This window comes from Mesoplodon mirus, assembly GCF_964341445.2.
Source record: "Mesoplodon mirus genome assembly, contig: HAP1_SCAFFOLD_942, whole genome shotgun sequence".
Lineage (NCBI taxonomy): Eukaryota > Metazoa > Chordata > Mammalia > Artiodactyla > Ziphiidae > Mesoplodon > Mesoplodon mirus.
This window is the reverse complement of record NW_028295103.1, coordinates 36,015-44,048: the sequence shown is the minus strand read 5'-3', so window position 1 is coordinate 44,048 and position 8,034 is coordinate 36,015. Positions and strand designations below refer to the sequence as shown.

At 35.8% G+C, this 8,034-nt stretch overlaps 1 long non-coding RNA gene across 1 annotated transcript; it reads right to left on the bottom strand.

The window, feature by feature from the left end:
• Positions 1 to 737: 737 nt before the first annotated feature.
• Positions 738 to 3,926, bottom strand: LOC309797748. The gene is made up of 2 exons (XR_014292787.1): positions 3,535 to 3,926; positions 738 to 1,703 (listed from the first exon to the last, which is right to left on the bottom strand). It is a non-coding gene; the product is annotated as an uncharacterized lncRNA (long non-coding RNA).
• Positions 3,927 to 8,034: the final 4,108 nt, after the last annotated feature.

The following is an 8,034-nucleotide window of genomic DNA, read 5'->3' as shown; positions in this document are numbered from 1 at the left end:
TTTATAGGATGATCAAGGTCTCACTGATGTGGTGACATTTGACCAGAGACTTGAAGGTAGTCATATCCTATCTATTATCATAACCTCTAGTATCATATTCTATTTATATGTGTATGGATAACTTTTCTAGAACATTTCCAGAAGATGAAATCGTAAATGCAAGGGCCTTTGGATGGGAGAACGTTGAGTGTTGAAAGTACAAACTAAGAGGCTGGTGTTCCTGGTGTGGAAAGAGTGAGAAGAGCAGTGGATAAACTGGAGAGCTGGTGGTGGCGAAGGGGGTGCAGAAAAGATAGGGCTTTTTAGAGTCTCTTTAAGTACTTGTTCCCTTGTGGCTCCCCACCTCTTAGACGGAATCAAGGAACTGTCTAGCCCCAGGCAGTGGAGAATAGGCATTTGATAGTTTTTGCTGAAGAGTTAAGCTTAAAAGCCTAAAATCTTTATGGACAGAGAGAAATTGTGCTAAATTTCTTCTTTACTACATCAGAGTAATAGATGGATAAATCCAAAGAATTTTCCACAAAGGGAAAGCACCATCAGGATTTGCGTATTTTTTGTTTTGTCTTGTTTTTTAACAAGAGGGAAGGGAAATTACCGTTACTATTTGTAATCTAGAAAGACTGGGGTAAAGAGAGGTTAAATGGCTCATTCACTGCAAACCTGGGCTTAAGAGGACAGTCAAGAGTGTTCAACATGATGCCCTCGGGCAATCACTTACTCAGAGGAGGGCCAATTACTTTTTAAATTAAATTAAATTAATTTATTTATTTATACAGCAAGTTCTTATTAGTTATCTATTTTATACATATTAGTGTATACATGTCAATCCCAATCTCCCAATTCATCCCACCACCACCACCCTTGCCCCGCTTTCCCCCCGTGGTGTCCATACGTTTCTTCTCTACATCTACGTCTCTATTTCTGCCTTGCAAACCGGTTCATCTGTACCATTTTTCTAGATTCTACATATGTGTGTTAATATACGATATTTGTTTTTCTCTTTCTGACTTACTTCACTCTGTATGACAGTCTCTAGGTCCATCCACGTCTCTACAAATGACCCAAGTTCATTCCATTTTATGTACGTACTACGTCTTTTTTATCCATTTGTCTGTCAATGGGCATTTAGGTTGCTTCCATGACCTGGCTATTGTAAATAGTGCTGCAATGAACATTGGGGTGCATGTGTCTTTTTGAATTATGGTTTTCTCTGGGTATGTGCCAGTAGTGGGATTGCTGGGTCATATGGTAATTCTATTTTTAGTTTTATAAGGAACCTCCATACTGTTCTCCATAGTGGTTGTATCAATTTACATTCCCACCAACAGTGCAAGAGGGTTCCCTTTTCTCCACACCCTCTCCAGCATTGGTTGCTTGTAGATTTTCTGATGATGCCCATTCTAATCGGTGTGACTTTCAATACGCTTCCCTGGGGCAGTAGTGATTATCTTCCCAATAGCTTGGGCAGATTGGTGAAGAAGATCAGAAGCTGACTTCAGCTTTTCATAGCTCTCCATCTTTCTACTTCCTAAATTCCCATTCCTTTTACTTGAGCAGTGGTTCATCAAATATGTAACAGCAGCAGAAGCTTCTCCTAGAAACTTGTTAGAAATGCAAATTCCCAGCTGAGGCTCCGGAAATCATTGTTTTGACAAGCCTTCTGATTCTAGCTAAAGCTTGAGACCCATTGCTCTTCTTCTGATCTGAGAGAGAGGGAGGGGGGGAAAGAGACAGAAAGCCCAGGAAAGAATGCTGGAAAGTAAATTCAGAGAGCTTTTTTATATGGGGTTTTTACTGTGGTAACTTACAAATGGTTGGAAAACACCCACAAATTGAAACATGTAGCTACTTTAAGGACTCTTTAGCAGAAATCAATCTTATTCCCGATCTATTACTTAATAGGTCATTTCCTCATAGGGATGACTAACAGCAATTCAACAGGAAATGCTTTTTATATTTAAATAACACTTTCTGTTCCAAGATGTCAAAATGTTTGACAAGTGGTCAAAATGCAGCTCACTAATATTCTCAACCCCATGGTAGTAAATAACCCACATCTACCATCACTGCTGTTTACTGGTGATTGCTTTTCTGGGAAAGTTGAAGCGCCTTTGCTATCTCTGTAGAAAGTCAATGACTAAAGGAGGAAACGTCCTTCATCTTGGTTCCCATAGGAAACCAAATTGATAAATCACTCACTGACTTCTATTATTGCATCTCAAGGATAGTTAACAATGCTCATCAAGGAAAAATCCCAAAGAACAATCTTGCCCTATCTCTGATTAAACCTGATTTTGGAAAATCATCTGGCTCAATCTACATTTAACTACAATATGAATGCTACTTAATTCCTTATTACTTCTGATGACACAGGATCAATGCCACTTGAAGAGTAAGAAGCAAAGGTTCACTACATTGGGGTCTCCTTGACAGCCAAGCCTGTGCCTTAGTCATTTTGACTCCCTAGTGACCAGCTTGGTATCTGGAATAGTATATGTGATCAGTAATTATTTCTTGAATGTATGATGTATGAATGAGTCAAGATATCTTGAGACTTGGAGTCATGGGTCAAGAGGAGAAAACGTGGTTTAAAAAAAACCACTGAATTCTCAGAAGCCGGTGCGGCAATGAATGCTAATAACAACTTGACAGTGTCCTCTGTCATTGCAAATAATGTGATACCAACATCTACTAATCAATCAAAAAAAGACTTTCAGAATTCAAATTTGGATAGGATTTTGAGCTGGGGATTCCTCTCACCCACCTTTTCTTATGATAAAACTTGGAACTGTAGTGTCAATAGATAATATGCCAGGTTTTCACTTAAAATTGGAAAAGTTAATCTAATTTCGGAGGCATGAAATAAAACTGATGGGCAAATATTAGAATTTCCATCAATGAAAAAGCTTAATTTCTAAAATGCTGAAGGTTAGTTTATCAAAATACTGAAATTGCCTCATATCATAAGTCAAAGCACCCTCTCTTTACTAAATAAGGAGCTACAAAGTTGTACAATTACTGTCAATAATTTTTTTACTTGGTTTGAAAAAAGGTTGCTTGTTTTAAATAGAACAAAGTTCAACTGAAGTGACTATAATATCATCAGTCTTGTAAAGCTCCTTGTGTTAGATTTCTTCTATCCCCAAGATGCCAACCATGCATATTAAACGGACTCGTTTTTTGCGTATGATTTCTGTACATCTTTCCTATATGAATTTTCATGTTAAGTACCCTTTCTTAGAGTGTGGATTGTAACCACTCTGTTTAAAACTCTATCACCAGTACCTAGAACAGTGCCTGCCACATAAGAAACACTTAATAAAATTTCTAAATTATCTTGATTAAAATCCATACTCATCCTAGCTTTAAGCACATGAAGACAGAAATAGGTTCCAACTGCATAAGAACACGTGACTAATCCAGAGTAAATGTTAACTATAAGTACAAATTATCTGTTGATTAAAATACAGAACATGTCTGAGATTTGGAATCCCTTCCTAATAACCCTGAGTCAGAGCTGTGGTAAAGGCTTACTGGGGGCATGGTACCATTTTCTGAGGACACACTCAGAAGAGGAAGAAGTTGATGAGACAGCATGCAAGATTTTCCAGGCTCAAAATGGAACTTGACTCATCTGCATGGAACCATCCAGCGAAACACAGAAGAGCTCACTCTTCTGCTGGAGTAAGCTCACCCTGGTGGAATGGAATGGAACAGAAACAAGAGACTGAGGTCTAGGTTTTGAGGATCTTCACTCCACTTACCTGCTTTCACAGGACCAGGCAACGGACAAGAAGAAATGTGGAACTGTTGCTGTGTACCTCTAAACAAATACAGTCACCCTATGTAATAGAATGTGTCATAAATCTGACCAATTAGAATAATTCCTCCATTCTTGGTAGAGTAGCTCTGATAGAGATGGACAGAGCTGGGCTCGGGGTGGGAAGGGGGTGGTTTCCTTCTGTTACAAGCTCTAAACTTTCTTCAAGTTTCCTATGATTTAAGCCTAACTAAAATTTATGGACTTTTGAAAAAGAGTAGGTACTAAAATTAAATAAGCTGAGAGTGTTGAGGGTGAAAAACATGATAACAAATTTAAGGAAATGTAGAATTATTACTATGAGAATTAACAGAACTGTGTTTGTTCCAAATATGAGCCTGCTATAGCATTTTAATTATGAATAGAATTAAACAGAAATTCACTTGCTGTCACCATCTGATAATATTACCAGAGACTTCCCTTAAGGAAATTTAAAATTATTTCTTCTATGTAAATCTCTACAAGTCCTTATTTTCCACCTTATTATAAGAAATAACACACAGTAGCAACAAGCTGGCAGAATTTTGACAATTCTCCTGCCTCCCTCCATTCCGCCTTCTTTTCCTCTTTCCCTCCCTCCCTTTCCCTCCTCTTCCCTCACTCCCTTTCTTTCCACAAAGCAAGTAAATGGGTACATAGAAAATAGTAGGGGTCACACGTTTTCATTACAGGGGTTGGGAATGTGGACTCTCACAAAAACAGACTTGATTTTAAATACTGTATCTGTGCCTTACTAGCTGTGTGACCATGCATAATTTAATCATTCTGTGCCTCAGTTTGTCCGGCTGTAAAATAGGTGCAAACAGTACCTACCTCTTAGGATTGTTGTCAGGGGGGATTCCAACTGGTTTTAAAATAGTATTTAGCACAGAGGAAGCATAATAATAATTATTTTTCACTTCTCTGAATATATAAAACATTTAGTATTGGGATTCATAGTCTCAAAATCTAACACTCACTGATGTGAATATCTGATTGGCTAAATGGAGAAAAACATTGTTATAGTAATTATTTCTTTAGTTTCTCATTTTGTTTTTTTAACTGAAAACCAGAATCACAATTTCTTGGTATTATCTGTTACCAATGAACAGTATAAGACTGTAATATTATTTTTGACAAGGCACTGAATATTTGAAATGAAGAAAACTAAGAAATAGTAGTAAATAAAACTTTTCTTGTACTAATCCCAAGTGAAAGATGAAATTAATGATGATATATATGTGAAAACTCTGGAGAAGTCATACAGAAAGAACCTCAAGTACTTGAGGCACACTTGAAATTCAAATGACATTAAATGACTAATTCTTAAATCAAGAACCCTTCACTAAAATTAAAAACACAAATGCTTTCTTTTTCTTGATTTCTTGTAGGAAGTGAAAGAGTACTCGGTAGGTGTCAGACTATTTTAAAAAGCAGGTCATAGAGATGATATTTCAGGAGTGTAAAAATACTAAGGCGGATCTCATAAATGATTGGTATATTATTTAATTCAGGTTAGCATCAGAATTGTCAATGTTTGTTTCTTAAGCAATGCAATCCTTTAGGTAGGAAGCATGGTTCTTTGGAGAAGTTGAGAGACACAAGATACACAAACTGGAATATGGTGCAAAAACAGACAGTATCGATTTTTTAAAATTAAACCTAGGAATTATTTAACATGGCCATTTCTTTGGGTTGAAGAAAGAAATTCATATAGATCTTCCTGGTTCAGGCTCCAGTGAGGTCTATAGGCAAATTTGCAACTAGAGCAAGATTCAGACCTATTTCCATGTTTGTGCTTACCTCTTAAATATGTCCAGTTCCTACAGCATAGAGGAAAGCACTAGATTGGCCATGGCATGAATGGCCAGGTTAGGATTCTGGCCCTGCCACTTAATAACTGTGTACGGCTTAAATAGGCAATTTGCTAAACTTCATGAATTTCAATTCCCACTCTCCAACCCCCACCCTGGGCAGAATGAGTAGAATCTTTTTTCTAGCAACTCTAGAGAGTTAGGATGGTCTGAGGAGAAAATGTACATAAAAATGCTTTGAAAATTATTTAATGCTTTAAAAATATTATTTATCATTATTATTTCAAGATGAGGGAAAACTCCCCCTCCGCTAATATATTCAGCTTTTTATGGCCACCTAGATCTTCCAGAAAGCTACATAAAAACTGAACATTTTAACAATACTCGGCAATGTTTAGATGTTAAAATAAAATTATCCAAACTGGCACATTTCTTCTTAAACAGTTCTAAAAGTAATACATACATAGTGCAATGAATTTGGAACTACAGAATGAGAACGGGAGGAAGTAAAGGTCACCCTGACTCTCTTATTTCTTGAGTTAACCATTGATAAATAATTTTTACATTTTCTTTGGGTCTTTTTTCTCTATGTGCGTGATATTCAAAACCAAGAGGTGAATATGCTGTATTTATTATTTAACATTCTTCTCTTCTCACTTGACATTTTACAAAAAACAATTTTAATTGGTTAATTTCTGTATTGTTTCCGATTCTAAGCATCATAAAATACTTAATAGTGAAGGTTACCTATGAGCTATTATGTAAAAAAAAGTTCAGCATCTATAACCTAAATAAATGTATTAGAAATTCATATGCTTTAAAGCAGTGGTCCCCAACTGTTTTGGAGCTAGGGACCGGTTTCGTGGAAGACAATTTTTCCACCAACAGGGTGGGTGGGGGGAGGATAGTTGGTTCAGGCTGTAATGCGAGCGATGGCGAGCCATGGGGAGCAGCAGATGAAACTTCGCTCGCTCGCTTGCTGGCCGCCCACCTCCTGCTGGGCGGCCCATTTCCTCACACAGCCAGGGGGTTGGGGACCCCTGCTTTAAAGGATATCCCTATGTTTTTATGTGATTGACCATTTCAAAAGTTTCATAGACAATTCCACTATTTATATTTAATTAAAGACCATGAAACTTGTTTTTAGTATTTTTAAATAAAAGATAAAGATGACTTCATTTAAAAGCTGATAACAAACCTCTAGAACACGTCCTTCTACTTAAGTGAGGTGTTAGATTAAAAAAGCACTATAGAAATATAGATTATACTTGACTTTAAATAAAAATCTGAATAAATACTATAGAATTGTTATCTCCCCTTTATTCTGTTAATAATTGCTAATAGGAATATTATGGAGAATGATTGAAGCTTAATAGTCATATGTCAATTACCAAGATCACATTTGTGTGGTACAATGAATTTGCAAAGGTAGACTATCAAATGTATTTCATTGTCAAAGGTGGTCTGCCAATCGGCAAGTCATTTCGTAAGTTATGCTCTAAAATATATCATTTACCGATACCCAAGAGACATCTCGGTATGTCATTAATAGTGCAGAAACTCTAAGCCAGGGATATTTTTGTCTTTATAATTAATTTGAGACAGCAGCTAATAAAAACCAGAATAATAACACTAATAACCTTCAAATTAATTTTGACCCTAAGCTATAGCAATTTCAACAGAAGTTAGTATATTTACATACCAAATTAAGATTCCTAAACTTGTATTACAATTGATGCAATGTTTTTATGAAATACTACCTGTATAATATTTCATTAAAATAATAAAATGAGAACAATATAGAAATGTCATAAATGTTTGTGTCCTAGAAAGGATTTAGAGGGAATTTCTGGTAGTATAAATTAATACATGATTAATCATATTACTTTTATTTATAAAGCATCCAAACATACACATCTGTAATCTTATATGTCTTTACCATCAAGAGAAATATATTCTAGAATTAATTTTAAAAACACTGCTTTTACTGTGCTTATGTATTCTAGTTGAGAAGTCTGGACTTTAAGCATTTTTAAATTATAGAACTCATCAGAAAGCAGGAGGAAACCAACAATACAGCTGATGGCATTTGTTAATATAAACCTTTGTGTAAAAATGTTATGAAACTAAGAATGGAAAAAGAGTAGAATTATTAAGCAACAAATGGCTGTTTTAAAAAATCTAGTTAATAGTATATACTACCTGGGTTATTCTTTTACTTGAAAAAATTACAGTATATTAGGTTGTCCTAATTTGGAACTATGTAACTGCCACTCTCATGTTTCTAGTTTTACTAGAAGAGTGAATTTTTTTTGTATAAGCGTAAGAAAAAAAAAAAAACTGGAACGTTCCATACTGCAGTTTCCTTCCTCCCTTTCCCCAACAGAAAAAATAAGAAATACTGTACCTAACCAACAGATC